This window comes from Mustela nivalis (genome assembly GCF_964662115.1).
Source record: "Mustela nivalis genome assembly, chromosome: 1".
Lineage (NCBI taxonomy): Eukaryota > Metazoa > Chordata > Mammalia > Carnivora > Mustelidae > Mustela > Mustela nivalis.
Window position 1 is genome coordinate 31,200,786 of NC_139020.1, and position 17,647 is coordinate 31,218,432.

The 17,647-nt window shown below is 38.0% G+C and overlaps 1 protein-coding gene across 2 annotated transcripts in view; it reads right to left on the reverse strand.

The window, feature by feature from the left end:
* The window catches only part of ROBO1 (roundabout guidance receptor 1), a 1,158,618-nt gene that overhangs the window by 92,443 nt on the left and 1,048,528 nt on the right, over positions 1-17,647 (reverse strand). The gene's annotated exons all lie outside the window — the stretch shown is intronic.

A 17,647-nucleotide genomic window follows, 5' to 3' on the forward strand; every position in this document is an offset into this window, starting at 1 on the left:
TTACGCTGGAGAAATTGCATGCATAAATCCTCATGAATGACAATATCTCTAACAATTAAAAACATTTAGGATTTTTTAATACTAGGTGAGATTGCTTTTGGGGGAAAAGACTGAGTTTAACTTAAAAGCCTGTCATTATGTCTTTCAACTTTTCTGACATAAAAATAGAGTGATGAAGAGGGGCATTTTTAGAATATATTTAATAGATACATAAAATACTATGAACTTTTCCCCTCCACTCAAGTATTTCCCATTCCTTGTGGATTACTTGTTCTGGAGACAAGGCTGGTTGTCACAGCTGAAGGGTGGATGCCACTGGGATCTCATGGAGAGAGTCCAGGGATGCTGGTAAATATCCTGCAGAGCATAAGACAACCCCTGGCAACCAGGAATGACCCAACCCCACAAGTTAATAGTGCTGGGACTGAGAAACCTTGCTATAGATTGGCTGTTCAATTGATAGTTTAACAGAATAGTAATGAAGAATTGTTTTCCCACAAATATACACAAAGTAACTTGCACAATGTCTGATGTATTATAGATACTCAGAAAAAGTTACTATTTTCCCCTTCTCCTTCCACTTCTAAAAAAGGCCCTACTTTTCTTTTTTAAAAATATTTTTAGGGCGCCTGGGTGGCTCAGTGGGTTAGGCCGCTGCCTTCGGCTCAGGTCATGATCTCTGAGTCCTGGGATCGAGTCCGCATTGGGCTCTCTGCTCAGCAGAGAGCCTGCTTCCCTCTCTCTCTCTCTCTCTCTGCCTGCCTCTCCATCTACTTGTAATTTCTCTCTGTCAAATAAATAAAATCTTTAAAAAAAAAAAGAAAAAAAAATAAAAATAAAAATATTTTTAATTCGTTTATGAAAGAGAGTGCGAGCATGACTGGGGGAGGGGCAGAGGGAGAGGAAAAGCGAGAAGCAGATTCTGGCTCAGCAGGGAGCCCGAAGCGGGGCTAGAACCCAGGACCCTGAGATCATGACCTGAGCTGAAGGCAGGCTCTGCTTAACCAACTGAGCCGCCTACACGTGCATTCTGAAAACAGTTATTAAATGGTACAACTCGGTTATTTGCCTACTAAAGAGCCTGAAATTGAAATGCAGCGACCTGGTGATCTACGACCATGTGTATGCCGCCTGACGTAGGACCTCAGGATCATAATTTTGATGTTAGTATTGCCTAAATCAATATAGAGAGCCAGAAACCTGGATCTTTCATCTCCCTCTTTCTTGAGATGTACAATCTGTTACCAAACACCATAGCTTTTATTTCCAAACTCTTTGTGCATTTCATTTCTCTCTTTCTAGCTCTACTGCCAGCACCCTGGCCCAAGGTATCCAACAGTGCTCAGGGGAACTACTGCTTTGCTTTTTTCCAATCCAATCTCACAGTGTGGTCATATTTGCTTAAAAACAAGACCAAAATAAAACTAATCCGATTGCAGTATGTTTTTGCTTAAAATCTTTCAATATGGCTCCATTGCTCTTCAGATAGAGAGCAGACTTACTGTGGCCACCACTCTTCAGTGTCTTCTCGTATCACCTGTCCCCTTTCAACTCGTAACTTAGCCCCAGAGGCCTTCTTTGTGTCCTTGAGTTTACCATGCATCATCTTACCTCTGGTTCTCTGTTTATTTCCAAGGGATTCCCCCCTCCACACCCCACCCAATGCTTTACCTAGTTAATTCCTACTTACCCTAGCCCTCGGCTCAAAAAACAGATCTCCAAGGAACTCCCTCTAAATCGGTTACTATATCTTTTTTTTTTAAATATTTTATTTATTTATTTATTTGACAGAGAGAGAGAGAGAGAGAGATCACAAGTAGGCGGAGGGGGGCGGGCAGGCTTCCCGCTAAGCAGAGAGCCTGATGCCGGGCTCGATCCCAGGACTCTGGGATCATGACCTGAGCCGAAGGCAGAGGCTCAACCCACTGAGCCACCCGGGCGCCCTCAGTTTCTAAATCTTATCCCAAATGCCATATATTCTCATAGCAGCCTTCATTTTCCTCCCATAGCACTTCCTATAGCTTAAAATTACACATTTACATAATTATTCTATAAATGTCTATCTCCTAAGCTAGCCTATAAGCTCCATGAGGGTAAGGATATAATTATTTTCTTTGCCATTCTTTCTCTAGAATTTACCAACTGGAGAACACTACTGACAGTGCAAATATCTATTGAAAGAGTAAGTAAAGGACAATCATGTTCCCACTGCACATCTGAAAGTACTTCTGCCCTCCCTTTACAAATCCACTTTTTACCTTCTGCTAATACTGTTATTTGTGTCTATCCTTCTCCTTGGCCAGCTATGGGAAGCTCCAAGAAAGCAGGATCCAGGCATTAGTTATCTGGGCAACCTTTACAGCATCCAGTATACTGTCTTTTATATAGAAATGGCTTAAAAACTTGTTCATTTGAAAATCTGGAAGCCTACCTTCAAATGGCTTATTTCATAAAGGGTCTCAAGTTAAGTTACATAACAGAATAAAGATAGGAGTACTCAACTGACCAGATCAAGATCCTCTCCAGAACTAATCAGCTCTATCCTGTACAAACTGCATAAGCTTTCTAGATCTCAGTTAAATAAAGAGCCATCAGGGTCAGAGAACTATGTGTCAGTTCATATACCAGAAACTCTCTCCCAACTCTGTAGGAAAGTGTTCAATATGCCATTTTGCAAAGGTAGGAAAGTGAAGATTAAATAAATCGCTTTCCTTTTTTTTAAGATTAAATAACTTTTTAAGGGTCATACATTAGGTAAAAAATGGAGGATTGAAATTCAGGTCTGCCCAGCTCTTAAAATCCTTCCTCTTTTTATTACATGTTATGACTTCTGTGTTAAAAGAGTTAATAAATCTTATTCTAATGTAATTTTGGTTCTGTTTTGGTTCCATGACCTAAACCAAAATACTTTCGATAAGAAATTATTTACAAAGGAAATAATAAAAAAATAAAAAAGCAACTACTGAAGGGGGGGAATATTTGCAAATCGTATACTGGAGAAGGGGTTAATTTATAAAATATGTGAAGATTTTATACAACTCAATATGAAAAAAAAATCTGAATTAAAAAATGGGCAGAGGATCTAAACAGACATTTTCAAAAGAAGGCTTACAGATGGCAAAGAGACACCTGAAAAGAGGCTCAAGGTCACTCATCATCAGGGAAATGCAAATCCTAATCACAATGAGATATCAGTCATCCTATTAGAATGGCTATTATCAAAAAGCCAAAAAATAGCAAGTATTGACAAGGATGTAAAGAAAAGGGAACCTTGGGCACCACTGGTGGGAATGTAAATTTGGGCAGTCACTTTGCCAAACAATATGTAGGTTCCTCAAAAAATTCAAAGTAGAACTAGATCCAGCAAGTTCACACCTGGGCATTTACCCAAAGAAAACAAAAACACTATTTCGAAAATATATATGTACCCCCTGTTCACTGGCAACATTATTTACAACGGCCACGATATAGAAACAACCTAAGGGACCAACATGAATAGACGAATTGTGGTATATTTACAATGGAGTATTATTCAGCCATTAAAAAAGGAAGACTATCCTGCCACGTGAGACACCATAGACGGACCTTGAGGGTATTATGCTCAGTGCAGTAAGTCAGAGAGAGTAAGAATAATACTCTATGATTTTACTTATATGTGGAATTTAAAACAAACAAACATGCAACAAACAATACCAAGCTCATAGACATAGAAAATAGATTGGTGATTGCCTGAGGCAAGGGGAAGTGGGAGAAGAAGAAAGTGGAAAGGGTCAAAAGGTCCAAATTCCCAAAAGATAAATAAGTCATAAGGCTATAACGCACAGCATGGCAGTAACATTCAAAATACTGCATAGGTAAAAACTGCTAAGACAGTAAATCTTAAAAGTCTTCATTACAAGAAAAAATTACTATGTATTAATAATGATAATAAACACAGGCCATTACGTAGGGCGACGGACGTTAACTGGACTTCTCATGGCGATCACGTAGCAGTAGGTACAAATATCAAATCGTCATGTTGTATGCCTGACACTTCTAGGTCATATGTCAATTTCAAGCCAGTTCAAAATTATTTAAATGCACAATTCATGTATTAGTATATTAAATTAACATGGATATATAATTACTCTTCTCATATGTGAGCGATGTTCACCATATAAAAACGTTTTGAGGACAAAACAAATCATGTTATATTTTACATTCTCATGGAAAAACAACATCAAAAGAGCCAATTCTATCTCTGAAAAGTGATGTGATGCAGTCTTTTAGGACCACTCCCATAAATGTCAAATGTATGTAGTCAAGCATCAAGTATACACGTTCACAGTTTGCTCTAGGATATCATGACATCTCTGACCTCAGTTTCCTTGCCTGTAAAATGGAGCTAAAGTAAATGATTTCTAAGTCCCCATCCATATTTAACATTCAAAATCTCTTCAATCTGGCAGAGAAATTACGAAATTTAACATTTGTTCCCAAGAACCTTAAATCAGGCCGAAATTACTTATTATCAACTATATTTAATAATATAATACATTTTAGAGCAATAAAAAGCATAAGGAAAAACCTAAGCAGACACCTCATCTCTTTACTAATGACCTAAAAGTACACTGAAATAGCTATTCCACCATCCACAAAGTTAATTTAAAAGCACCTTTGTAAAATGGCCATATCTATCAGTTTTAATTGTGCAATGCTTTAAATTCTCTCCTAATAACATCGACCACACAAAATAAATGTTCTACAGCTAAAGCTCACTTTAACAACCATTTATGGATTTTTCTTACCCCCATAAATCTGTTATAAAGCAATTATTCAGCTGTTTTTTGTCTTATACCTATTTTAGTATTTTCTGCAAGTGTGTTTATACTGGCACATTATTTATCAAGTCCTGAGAATAATAGTTTAAAAGCAAATTAAAGTGCTCATGGTATTTTAATCCGTTTTGCAAATTCTGGGAGTGATATTATAAAGTAGTAACTTCCAGTTTATATGGATCATTAAAAACAATAAAACAAAAGGCAGCCTATTGTATATTCAAATTATTGAAATAAGATTTAAAGGACACCAGCTGCCACATAATTGTGAAGTGTAATGATTCTAATGATAACCCTGATGTTTGGAATATGCTAAAATGATTTGTGAATCTACACGAATGAATACTGTTCAGCCTAATTAATACTGTATATACCTCTAAGACAGCTGATATATAACAAATAAAAAATTGATACATACAAATGCATAAAAAGTCAAATTTCCAATTATCTCATATATTTATCACTGCATTCATCATTTTTTAAAAAGGTGTCATTAGTGTCAAATGGCTTACAGTTACTCTTTTTTATGATTATCCTCTTTTAAACAAGAACTATCTCAATCACTTTATGTCCCAACTGCTCTGGATAAAAGAGAATGTATCCATGTGAACTGACTTACGATTAATTATTTAACATTAAATGGTGCGTGATATCATATGTGCTATCATAGTTATTCCATGTCTCAAAGTTACGTGAGATTGTTAACAATGAATCTAACGTTGTAAATGAACTACCCCTCAATGACTAGAGCAAAAAATGATTTCTCTAAATTTCATTCTCAGAGTGAGCAATTCAGATGGCATAGATTGTACACAACTCTACTAGATGGTTCCAAATTGATGCCATTATTTCAGAACGTAGGTTGCTAAAGAGAGTTGCTAAGTTTTATATCTATAACAGGGTGAGGGGACAACCTCCCCAACTGGTAAGTCGATGAATAAATCACAGGAAAGCTCAGAAGATAACGGAAGGCCCACAATGTGCTATTTACCAGTGTGGTGCCGGGTCATGATTTGCCACAGAATCATCTTATATATCAATTATTTCTTGAACCTGACTGCTGCCTTTATTTCCTCAAATACTCGCTTGGCACACAAATTAAGAGAGTATTTCAAATTCTCCGTAGGAAGGCCATGCGGTAGGGACTGCTTTGCCTTTAGGTTAATGTTGAAAGATGTTACATCAGTTTGTTTGAAATAACTGAAAGCAATCCAAACCCTTCATGAGTCCATGAAAGAAATTTAAGAGAACGTCACATCTTCCAGAGTCATTAGGGTTAAAGAGGCTATTTCTGAAAGGCAATGAGAACACAAGTTCTTTACTTTATCCTTCCTACAAAAAAAGGATGGGGGAGGGAATCATAGGCCATGATGCTGCTGGGTCTCAGTCAAATCCAACAGCATAAAAAAAACCAGCAGGAGTAGAGCTCGGCATTCTATTTACGCCACCGAATCAGAACAGCGAGGAGAGGGAGCCATTCTCACAAATCACTCTCTTGTTAAATTCTGTAGTGGGACTTCGTTAAACCTCTTGGCTGATGGCATTTTACTTCCAGCCTGTTCACAAAGAGCTCGGCTGGCAACACTGATTCTTTAAAAGTCTCCACTCACACACTGTCTTTCTTGGAACCGCATTTTACAGTCATAAATCTCTTGTTCCCATCAGCACCTCGAATCTTCCATGGGCTTTTTAAATCATTATTTAAACCACAAAACCACCACCACCACCAACAGCAACAACAAATCACAAAATACCATGCTAAATCCTAGAAAGGAGACATTTTAAGTAAGATTTTGGACTTCGGCAGTAAAAAGGGGACCATACGTATACACAGGAGATGTAAATAAAAATAACATTGTGATGTGCGTGTGTTTTATATATAAGTTATATAATGATGTATGTGCTTTATATGTGTGTGTGTGTGTGTGTGTGTGTGTATACACACATAAAACATTCCCCAAGCCCTGAAGTACTATTTACTACAATACCATTGATTTTACTGGACCCCCGAGGATTATTGCCATGTCCATGAAGAATTTTTCCCCAAAGAACCCGTCTGCTATACCTTGTCAGAGTCTGGCAAACATGGCGCCCACATAGCAAGGTTCTCAAAGTCATCAAGTAAAGCTTTGGGGGTCTTATAATATGTGTTTCATCAAAATGTTGATGAACTCACAGTTCTTGACCAGGATCCTGGATTATCGTAAACCTAACTTGAACCAGCAAAAAGGCCCCCTGACATTCTTAGTTTTGGCTTTGACTCAAATAACCACGTTAATGGTCAGAAACAATGTATTATTATAATGCCCACTTTTCTTAAATCAGCAATTTAAGCAAACTATGCCAACAAATGATTTAAATGAAGTCTACATCAAAGAAGGAAAATTTAGGACTGAAGGGCCCAGTTTCTTCTCTCATTACTTCTTTTATGCCGAGATATCATAGGAGCTCTAAAAAGTCATATGACTCTTAAACCAAGGTCTCATATGCTGATAGAAAGCTAAATATAGTGAAACCTATTTAAGGAAGCCACAAATTTACAAAATGGACCTTTTCCCCCCAGAGTTTGTTTTTAAATGCAAGTTCATAAAACTTTACCCCTTACTATTGCCAATAAAATCCACAATAAGCTACATTCCTTTGCTTTTACCTACGTTTTAATTTTGCATTCTGAAACAATGATCTACCAGTTCATTAAAAAAAAAGTCACATAGACACAGTATGTTACACTGTGTGAGATTAACATGTGGTTTGGTTATCTTCAAAGTTGTTATTTTGCATCTCAGACAATGGTGAATCACACAGATGTGTGCAAAGGGACATTTCCTTTTTTTTTTTTTTAAGATTTAATTTATTTATTTGAAGACAGAGATCACAAGTAGGCAGAGAGGCAGGCAGAGAGAGAGGAGGAAGCAGGCTCCCCGCTGAGCAGAGAGCCCAATGCGGGGCTTGATCCTAGGACCCTGGAATCATGACCTGAGCCGAAGGCAGAGGCCTTAACCCACTGAGCAACCCAGGCGCCCCAAAGGGACATTTCCTTTAATGGATTATGATTTCTGATCTATAGTCAAGACTACTATAGTTTTAAATCATATGGAAGTTCTTAGTGGAGACCATCTATCTAATTTTTTAAATCTAGTTAATTAAATTGTTCCAATATATGGATTATATTTCTGGGAGGAACAGTGAAGGTTTTTAATATTATCCATACTATCAGGAAATTCAGCAGAACTGACCATACCAGGAGTGATAATAACATTAAAGATCTAAGGGTATCTTGTTAATTATGGATCTGTTTAATTGAAAAAGCCAGACTAATTATTTGGGCCTCAAATACTTACCAAATACACATAATTGATACAAACAAAAAGTATTTTTAACAAAATGCAGAATTTTTTTGTATTATACTTCACTTGTCTTTTGTTGCCTAAAGCAACCAGAATAAAAATTAACATTTTTAAAGATTTATTTATTTATTTTAGAAGGATGGAAGGAGGAGAAGAGAGACAAAGAGATGGGGGGGAGGGGCAGAGGGAAAGGGAGAGAGAGAGAATCCCCAGCAGACTCCCTGGTGAGCACAGAACCCGATCTCACAACCCATGAGATCATGACCTGAACTGAAATCATGAATCAGACATTCAACTGACTGAGCCACCTACACATCTCTAGAATTAACAATTTTTAACCCTAATTATAGAAGGCTTGATATCATTGTTTATTGAAAAGGGTTTATTATGTGACTATGAGAAATATTTTAGATGTACCCATGATTCAGACCTTAACCCTTTTATAGAGCTAATGATAGGCAGCTAAGAGCACTGAAGCTACACGAATTGTTGATTCTGACACACAGGAATATACATCACTAAAGCGAAGTCATCCTCCTTCTTCATATCACCTTCATTCCGTCTACATTTATTGAACATTTTTTAAAAGGTTTTATTTATTTGAGAGAGAGAAAGAGAATGAGAGCGAGCATGAGAGGGGGGAGGTCAGAGGGAGAAGCAGACCCCCTGCTGAGCAGAGCTCGATGTGGGACTCGATCCCAGGACTCCAGGATCATGACCTGAGCTGAAGGCAGATGTTCAACCAACTGAGCCACCCAGGCACCCATTATTGAGCATTTCTTTGATGCTTAGACAGTGTGACCAGCATTTCCTATTGATTAGCTCACTTAATACCCACAGGAAGCCTGTGAGGGAGACATTTCACTCCCATTTTACTAATTAGAAAACCTGATAAATGAAGATTTAATAACTTGAACATACAGCATTTAAATCCAAGTGAGTCTGTCGGAAAAGAATGTGCTATTAATTCCACTCCACAGACTGTTTCCTAACAGTAGTAGGAAAAAAAAAAAAAAAAGATGTCTCCCTAAAAGACCTTCCAAAGAAACATTACAGACTAATTTTCAAAGATAGATTTCAATATTAAGGAGTCATAGAAAATTATCTTTGAACAAAAGGAAAACACTGACTGACCTACATTACTTAGCTACCAAAAAAATTCAAATCTTTATGGATAAAACAAATATTTTGAGAATCTGCTGAATTTTTAATTCTTTTGGAGGAGCTGATGAGAAAAACAATCATAACGGCAATTACTCTCACATAAGAACTTCGATAATCCTTAAACCCACTTTTTTTTTTTAAGATTTTATTTATTTATTTGACAGAGAGAGAGAGACACAGCAAGAGAGGGAAGACAAGCAAGGGAGGTGGGAGAGAAAGCAAGCTTCCTGCGGAGCACGGATCCTGATGCGGGGCTCCATCCCAGGACTCTGTGGTCATGACCTGAGCCAAAGGCAGACGCTTATCAACTGAGCCACTCAGGCACCTAACCTCAAACCACTTTTATGAGAATATAAATATTGTGTTACTTATCTTACTCTATTTCCTATCAGCTCACCGATGTTTACATGTGCATTTATTATTCCACAGATGAGAACACTGACTCCAACGTTGAGTGACTTGCCCAGGACCCCACAGCTGGTATGTGCCCTTGATTCATCCACCCAGAAAATGTTACCTGAGCCTGAAGGATGCCCCAAAGACCGAGAAGACAAAGCCAGCAAAGTCTTATTCTTAGGACTCAGAGTCATGTGGGGGAGATATCAAGTAAATGGCACCCAAGGGGGACATGAGTGGGGGAATCCCTAACCTGCGCTTGGGTGAAGACAGTGTGCCAAGCCCCTTGAGGAGGCTCACCTGAGCTGAGTCTCAGAAGGAATCATAAGCGGGTAGAAGACAGGGCAGGTAGGGGACCAGGCATTTCAGACCAAGGGACCAACATAAAGAAAAACCCAAAGGCAAGCGACATGGTGGTATGTGCAGGAAGTATATATATATATAAACAATACAATGGTACAGCACTAAAGGGAGTCACGAGAGGGAACTGAGTGGCCAGGAGGTGCACTATTAAGTATTCTGGATCCTTCCCCAGAAAGATGGGGTAAGATGTTCAGATTTGTGTTTTAGGGAGATGACCCTGTTGTGCAGAAAACAGGTTCTGTCAGACAAGACGGAGGCAAGAAAACTGGACAGAGACTGACAGACGACCAAAGCCTGAATGAAAGCCGTGAGGCAAGTGTTAGAGAGGTGGGGGTTGGGTGAAGAAATATTTAAAAGGCAAAAATAAGGAGGATTTTGTGACAGCTGACATGGGAGAAGTGCACGCGTAAAGCATGACCCCCATCGCCCAGGCTACCTACTGGTGTGTGTCCGCCGGGTGCCCTGCTTTCCACTGATGCAGAGAATTCAGTGTCCGCCTCCTCGTCTGCTGCCCTGTTCGCTGCATCACTATTATTTCCTGTGAATTAATATTCACACTCCGGGTTTGTAGAAACCTAAAAGCTTCGACAAGCCTCTGACAGCTGCGTCTTGTCTCACTGAAAGTTACAACTGCTCTTCAACTCCTAGTTCATGGGGACAGTAAGTAGGGGCCAATCAAAAACCCTAGTGCCCGAGATATTTCAGCAAAGCTGCTTGTCGGAAGCATGTGGTTCGCTAGCGGCAAGGAGAAATTTTCTAGGAAATATCCCATTAGCAGCAATTAAGTCAGCCAAGACAGTGCAGGTCTTTTTCTTTTCTTTTCTTTTTTTTTCCTGCTTTTGTGTCTCCTTGGTCTCACGTCAATCTCAGACCTGAAGGCTCAGCCTTCCAGAAGCTGTCAGTGGTTAATCAATCCTAATGAGGAAGCACTCTGTTCCTTCACTGCATAGTAGGCACAAATACTTAGGGGAAGCACCAGACAAAGTAACAATTCTTCAGAAGAGAAGAGAACCCACACCCTTTTGATGATTCGTTTGAACTATTCTTATTGCATGCCAACCATAAATTTAAAGAGATAGCAACATCATTCATAAGACCATATTTTAGAATAAATTTAAAGAGATAATAAATGGATTATATATTATATAATTTATATAATATATAAATATATATTATGTATAATATATAAGTGTATTATATATATAATAAATTTAAAGAGATAGCAACATCACTCGTGAGATCATATTTTATAATAAATTTAAAGAGATAATAAATTTATTATATATTATATAAACTATATATTTATATAGCATATAAATATGTATTATGTATAACATATAAATTTAAATATATTATATATAATAAATTTAAAGTGATAGCAACATCACTCATGGGACCATATTTTATAAAAAAAGAAATAAAACAGGTGATGAAATTGAGAGAGTGCAGTAATTTCACATCAAAGGAAGAAAAATGGACAAGGACTTATCAGGAAAGGGCTGGGGTTTCACAGACATCCCACTCGTCTGGTAACAGAGCATCACCTGGTTTAGAGATGGTTGGTATCTGCCTTTTCTTTTAACAGAGCTGTTGCTGAAAGGGCAGAAAAGCAACTGTTTCTTGAGCTTCAAAGAATAACCGGTCTCTGTGAGTGGCCTGGAGAGGAGTGCAGTGAGGTGTGAACTAAGAACTAAATGCCCAGTTTCCTGTGTCGGACCGGCCCAGCACTCAGGGCTGGGGGAAACGAGAGGACTAAATGTCTTTTTAGTTCCTATTGTAAGAGAGACAAACAGAAGTGGGATTAGGTTTTCTTAATGGTTCAGCTCTGCAAAGATAAAATGTGACGACTCGGGGAATGGCTGGGGTATGGAAGTGTGTTTTCAGTCTGGTTTCCTGTGACAGACACAGTGATGGGAACATGATCATTCTGGTGACAGAGGCACAAATTCACTTTGGAAATAAAATTGTGATAGTAATAAGAGCCGCTCTCTCTGCACAGTTGCAAAGGGAGTAGAAAGATTAATAATGCCCTCAAGTTGGCCTTGTTTAAGCAAGAGGATCACTGAAGCAAAGAATCATACAAATCTCTTAGAGGCAATGCATAGAGTTGGGAATGGGAGAAATTCAGAGTCTAAACTAAATTTTTTATGGCCTCCTGCTCCATCCACCCTCCTGGCTAGCACTCCTCAGAAATGGCTTGATCTAAAAAGCTACCAACAAGACCGTCATCGTAAATGCATAATAACTCATTTCAAAGGGTTTCTTTTTAATACAAGAGTAAATAAAATTATTTTTCTTCCTTTATTTTTCATGTAGTGCTTTGGAGCTGCCTCCACCAAGCTTTTCCTAAAGGCGACCTTCAACCAAACCAAAACAAAAAACCCTTCCCTTTTTAAATTAACCATGAGTTAGTTCACAAATAAAAACCAGTAAAAAACTGAAGTTAGCCATCACGTGATTCCAAGAAGAGCTGCAAGGTCCACCTGGCAAACATCGAATAAAGGCCTCATAGATTGAGATTATGATAGTAAAATAATACGAAACAAACCTGTGACCATTCTCAGAACAGCAAGCAGAGGCATAAATTCTAGCAGTTTTAATGGTACACTGTAGAAAAACCTGGCAGGGAGCCTCTCTGCATCTATTTTTTCTGGTTAGATTTTCTATTTTATAGGTATGTCACAACCTGTAAAAAGGTTATAAATACCACACAGTATATATCTTGTGCCTTAAAAGATGGGGTCATCATACAATATAAAACATCAGTTCAGAAGAGAATTCATACCTACCAAACACAGAGCCAGCAATCCAAACACTTGCCAAATTGAAACCCTGAAGTGCGATTATAACAATGTAATCAATCAAACTGAGATGAGATGACTTTAAAAAGATGCTTGAGTTTGTGTGTGTGTATGTGTTTGAGGTTCACAAAGAGAAATCTTGAGGAGATGTGTAGATGTTACACACATGGAGAGAAACAAGGGTGGATACCCATTAAATATAAATACAGTAACACTGAGGGTTTAAATTTATAGGTAACAAAGCTTATATTGTTCGAGAGAAGGGCGACTAAATGGCCCAGTGGGTTAAGCATCCAACTCTTGGTTTCAGCTCAGGTCACGATCTCAGCCTCACGAGATCGAGCCCTACCTCAGGCTCCACACTCAGTGCAGAGTCTGCTTTTCTCTCCCTCCGCCTCTACCCCTCTCTATGCTCTCTCTTTCTCTCAAATAAATAAATACAATATTTTAAAAAATTATTCCAGAGAATAACAGGATGTTAAGTTAACTAAATTTTCAGGTTAACTGGGAGTTTAAGCAGAAAGACTTTTCTGGGGGTTCCTGGGTGGCTCAGTGGGTTAGGCTTCTGCCTTCTGCTCAGCATCTCAGGGTCCTGGGATTTGAGCCCCACGTTGGGCTCTCTGCTTAGCGGGAGCCTGCTTCCCCCTCTCTCTCTGCCTGCCTCTCTGCCTACTTGTGATCTCTCTCTGTCAAATAAATAAAATAAAATCTTTAAAAAAAAGAAAGAAAGATGGGACGCCTGGGTGGCTCAGTTGGTTAAGCAGCTGCCTTCGGCTCAGGTCATGATCCCAGTGTCCTGGGATCGAGTCCCACATCAGGCTCCTTGCTCGGCGGGGAGCCTGCTTCTCCCTCTGCCTCTGCCTGCCATTCTGCCTGCCTGTGCTCGCTCTCTCCCCCTCTCTCTCTCTGATAAATAAATAAGATCTTAAAAAAAGAAAGAAAGAAAGAAAGAAAGACTTTTCTGCTGTAATTATTCCAAACAACAGTATTTCACCATTTTTTATTGGTCATGTAATAGACTACTTATTTTTCAACAGGTCAAAGCACTGCAGAGCCTTTGAGTCTCACTCAGTTTCAATGATACCTCAAAGCTGACACACAAGTTAAAAGGACTCTGGTTATTAACTCTTTTTGAAGAATGGCCTAAATATTCATGAAGCCCAGGATACACCTATTTTTAATTGACAACTTCTTAATATCCCCAAACTTTATTGCAATTTGCCTCTTTTCAGAGCAAAATAAAATCTGCTGTGTTATAAATAATATTTTGATTTGACCCAATGCTTTTGCGATGGATTGCTCAAGAAGTAATCCATCCAATGTCACATGAGATCTATATGTGGTATAGGTTTTAGAGGTGCAGTTACTTGCTAATGACAGCGTGTGGCCTCATATTTTACTCATGGCTTGGACTGATTGATTGAAGCTTGTAAGTGGTCGTAAAGGAGAATAAACAGTATATCTGCTCATGGATCATCTTACCATTCTTAGAAAGAATCCCCTGGAAACACCCTAGTTTAAGGAAAGGTAACCTGAGGTGCTGAGAATCAAAATGACTGCAAAACAGCCACTCTTCAAGGCAATATCTAATTACTTTGCAAAATAGAAGTCTAGCACTAGAGCTTTGACAACACATACACACACACACACACACACACACACCCCTCTCTAAAACATTTACTGTAAAAGCAAGTCGTTTCTTTTATAATGAAAATGTAAAACTTTATATTTGAGAAGAGTTTTGAATAATTCTTGGATCATAAATTATCATGACTATATTAGCAGCTCACATGTCTCATTTACAATAGCAAAGAAAGAACAACACTATCTGTCTAGAATTATCTAGACTGTACCATGTTTCTTACTAAAGAGCCAATAATTATTAAAATTAAACAAAACAGCTGTCAATAACACTAATATGAATATAATGCTCCTTAATTATGAAACATTTACTCTGTAACAGATAGTATGTTAAATGTCTTCTATACATAAAATTTATAAAAGCTCGCAGGTTGGTATTACCACACCCATTTTACGCATGGGGCAACTGAGGTTTAAGAAGTTTAAACCACCTCCAGACACCTGCGTGGCTCAGTGGGTTAAAGCCTCTGCCTTCGGCTCAGGTCATGATCCCAAGGTCCTGGGATTGAGCCCCGCATCGGGCTCTCTGCTCAATGGGGAGTCAGCTTCCTCCTCTCAATCTCTCTCTCTGCCTGCCCCTCCTCCTACTTGTGATTTCTCTCTCTCAGTCAAATAAATAAATAAAATCTTTAAAAAAAAAAGTTTAAACCACCTCTTTAAGTTCACAGTTAGTCAATAATAGATACGACATCCAACTAAATTTTGACTCCAATGTCTATGCTCTTAGCTATACAATTCTTTGTAATACATTTCTTCCAGCTCCGATAATATCCACACGCTCAAGAAAAATTTTAAAGTCCTTTATTCTTTCTATAGTTCAAGTAAGTCCTCATCCTAGGGATTCATGAACTTGCTTGTTTAAAATAAAAAATAAAGAGGCACTTGGCTGAATCAGCCAGTAAAGAATGCAACTACTGATCTCGGGGTTGAGTTCAAGCCCCACATTGGGTTTGGGGCTTCTTTCTTTCTTTCTTTACTTTTTAAAAGATTTATTTATTTATTTATTTTTGAGGGAGAGAGAGAGAGAGAGAGAGAGAGAGAGAGAACAAGTGGGGAAGGGCAGAGGGAGAGAGAATCTTAAGCAGACTCCACACTGAGGGCAGACACTGCATGGGGCTTGCTCTTTAAAAACAAAAACAAAAATAAAACATAAAAACAAATGTCTGTGTTCAGACCCAGATTCTTTATTTATTTGTGAGAGAGAAAGAGTGAGAGCGAGCACAGGCAGACAGAGTGGAAGGCAGAGTCAGAGGGAGAAGCAGGCTCCCTGCGGAGCAAGGAGCCCGATGTGGGAATCGATCCCAGGACGCTGGGATCATAACCTGAGCCGAAGGCAGCTGCTTAACCAACTGAGCCACCCAGGCGTCCCTCAGACCCAGATTCTTAAATCAGGTTCTCCAGGGGCATCCTAGATAATTCATCTATTTAATAAATTTCAGATAAGTATAGATATGTAAGTTCAGATACAATCAGATAACAAACTTCAGATAAGTTTAGGACACTGCCTAGGTCTAGGTTTGGCTCTAGTCCCTTTCAAACACAGACGGCTAGGCAGCTATCACAAGATGGCAACCTCTCCAACTTTGATTCCACAGAACCTACTGTTGACATTCAGAATCAAAGCCATCAGAAGCTGCTTGAATTTCCCTTAGGATGTCCCTGTATTTTTACCACTCAAGCAGAAGGTTGGAATCCATATTTCAAATCCTAACAAGTATTTATTAAAAAAATGTGCCTACTATATGTCTACTATGATGCTGAGCACTGTGAAGACTATACAAGTATAAAAAATAAGAAACTCCTTAGAAGGAATATTGAAAGAAAAATGTACAGGTAGAGTCACCAAGAAAGCAGAATTGGGATTTTAAGGGAAAAAAAAAAAAAGGAAAAAAAAGTTTTTCTCAAATCAAATTTATTTTTAAAATATTAGAACTAATCATGTCTGTACTGGGGATGAAAATCCAATGAGCACTCTCATTGAAGAGGTGTTTTGTTTTGTTTTCCAGTAACTTTTATCTGGAGCATAGAATTTTGTTGCCCAACATTAACTCTCAAAATTAAGTATTTCCTGTATGAGGGGTGATGGGAAATAAAATTATTTTTGAGCTCATACTGATTCAAATAGTTTCTTTGAAAAATAAACCACAAATAAAATACAGAAATTAATATTCTACTGAATTTATTGTAATGGTTTCCTGCTATCAAATGGATTCATTTCAAATTAGTTTCCCTTGTAGTAAATAGTATTTTTCTGTATTCAATTTCAAATGAAGAAAAAAAGTATGACTTGTCAAGTTTCTTTTGTAAAGTTTCCTTTTTTTTTTTTTCCTCCTTAGTTATCTTCTGCAGTTGGGAATCACATTATTTTCTTTGGCATTTTATGCATACTATCCTAGAATGTTGAAGATATTTTAACTGTGATATTAATATGCAAATTTTATTTTAGTATTTGAATAAAAGAATACCTTCTCACCAATATACAGGTCTTTCATATGTTTATAGAAAACCCAATGCAATTGAAATAAAAATTCTCAATTCTTAGGTAGTTCCAGATTTGATTATTTGTACCCAATTTCCATTGAAATCCAGGCTTAGGGAGTGATAATGCCATATGGAAAACTTAAGGCTGAATTTGTTTTGGACTTAGTTTAAAATTGCAAGAAGGAAAAAAAATTATAAATAAATAAAATTATAGGAAGAAATTCTATTTTTATTTCGATGTCCACTGTAGACACAGAGGAATGGCTATTATTAATAAAAGCATCAGACTCCCAAGGTAAAGGACTTTAAAACATAAAGTGGAACATATCTCTTTGACTAATGTGATAGACAATCAGCTTCCCTGTCACAACTGCCTAAAGACAGACACACCTTTTCATGTCTTGTCTCCATCACGGGCTCCTTTTACTCTTCTCTGGAGGGCTTTTGAACTGGGATTTGACATCTCTTAAATCTGTGCTTTCTCTAAGCGTAAAGGGGTTTCCTTTTCTTACAGTTTTAGTCTTACATGGAGTTCAGGTCTAACTTAGATTAAAGAGAAGTAGTCTAGGCCTTAGAAAGTCAATGTTTGTTCTTGATCTTTTCTTTTCTTTTGTTTTTATGAGACTGAGCTAAAAAC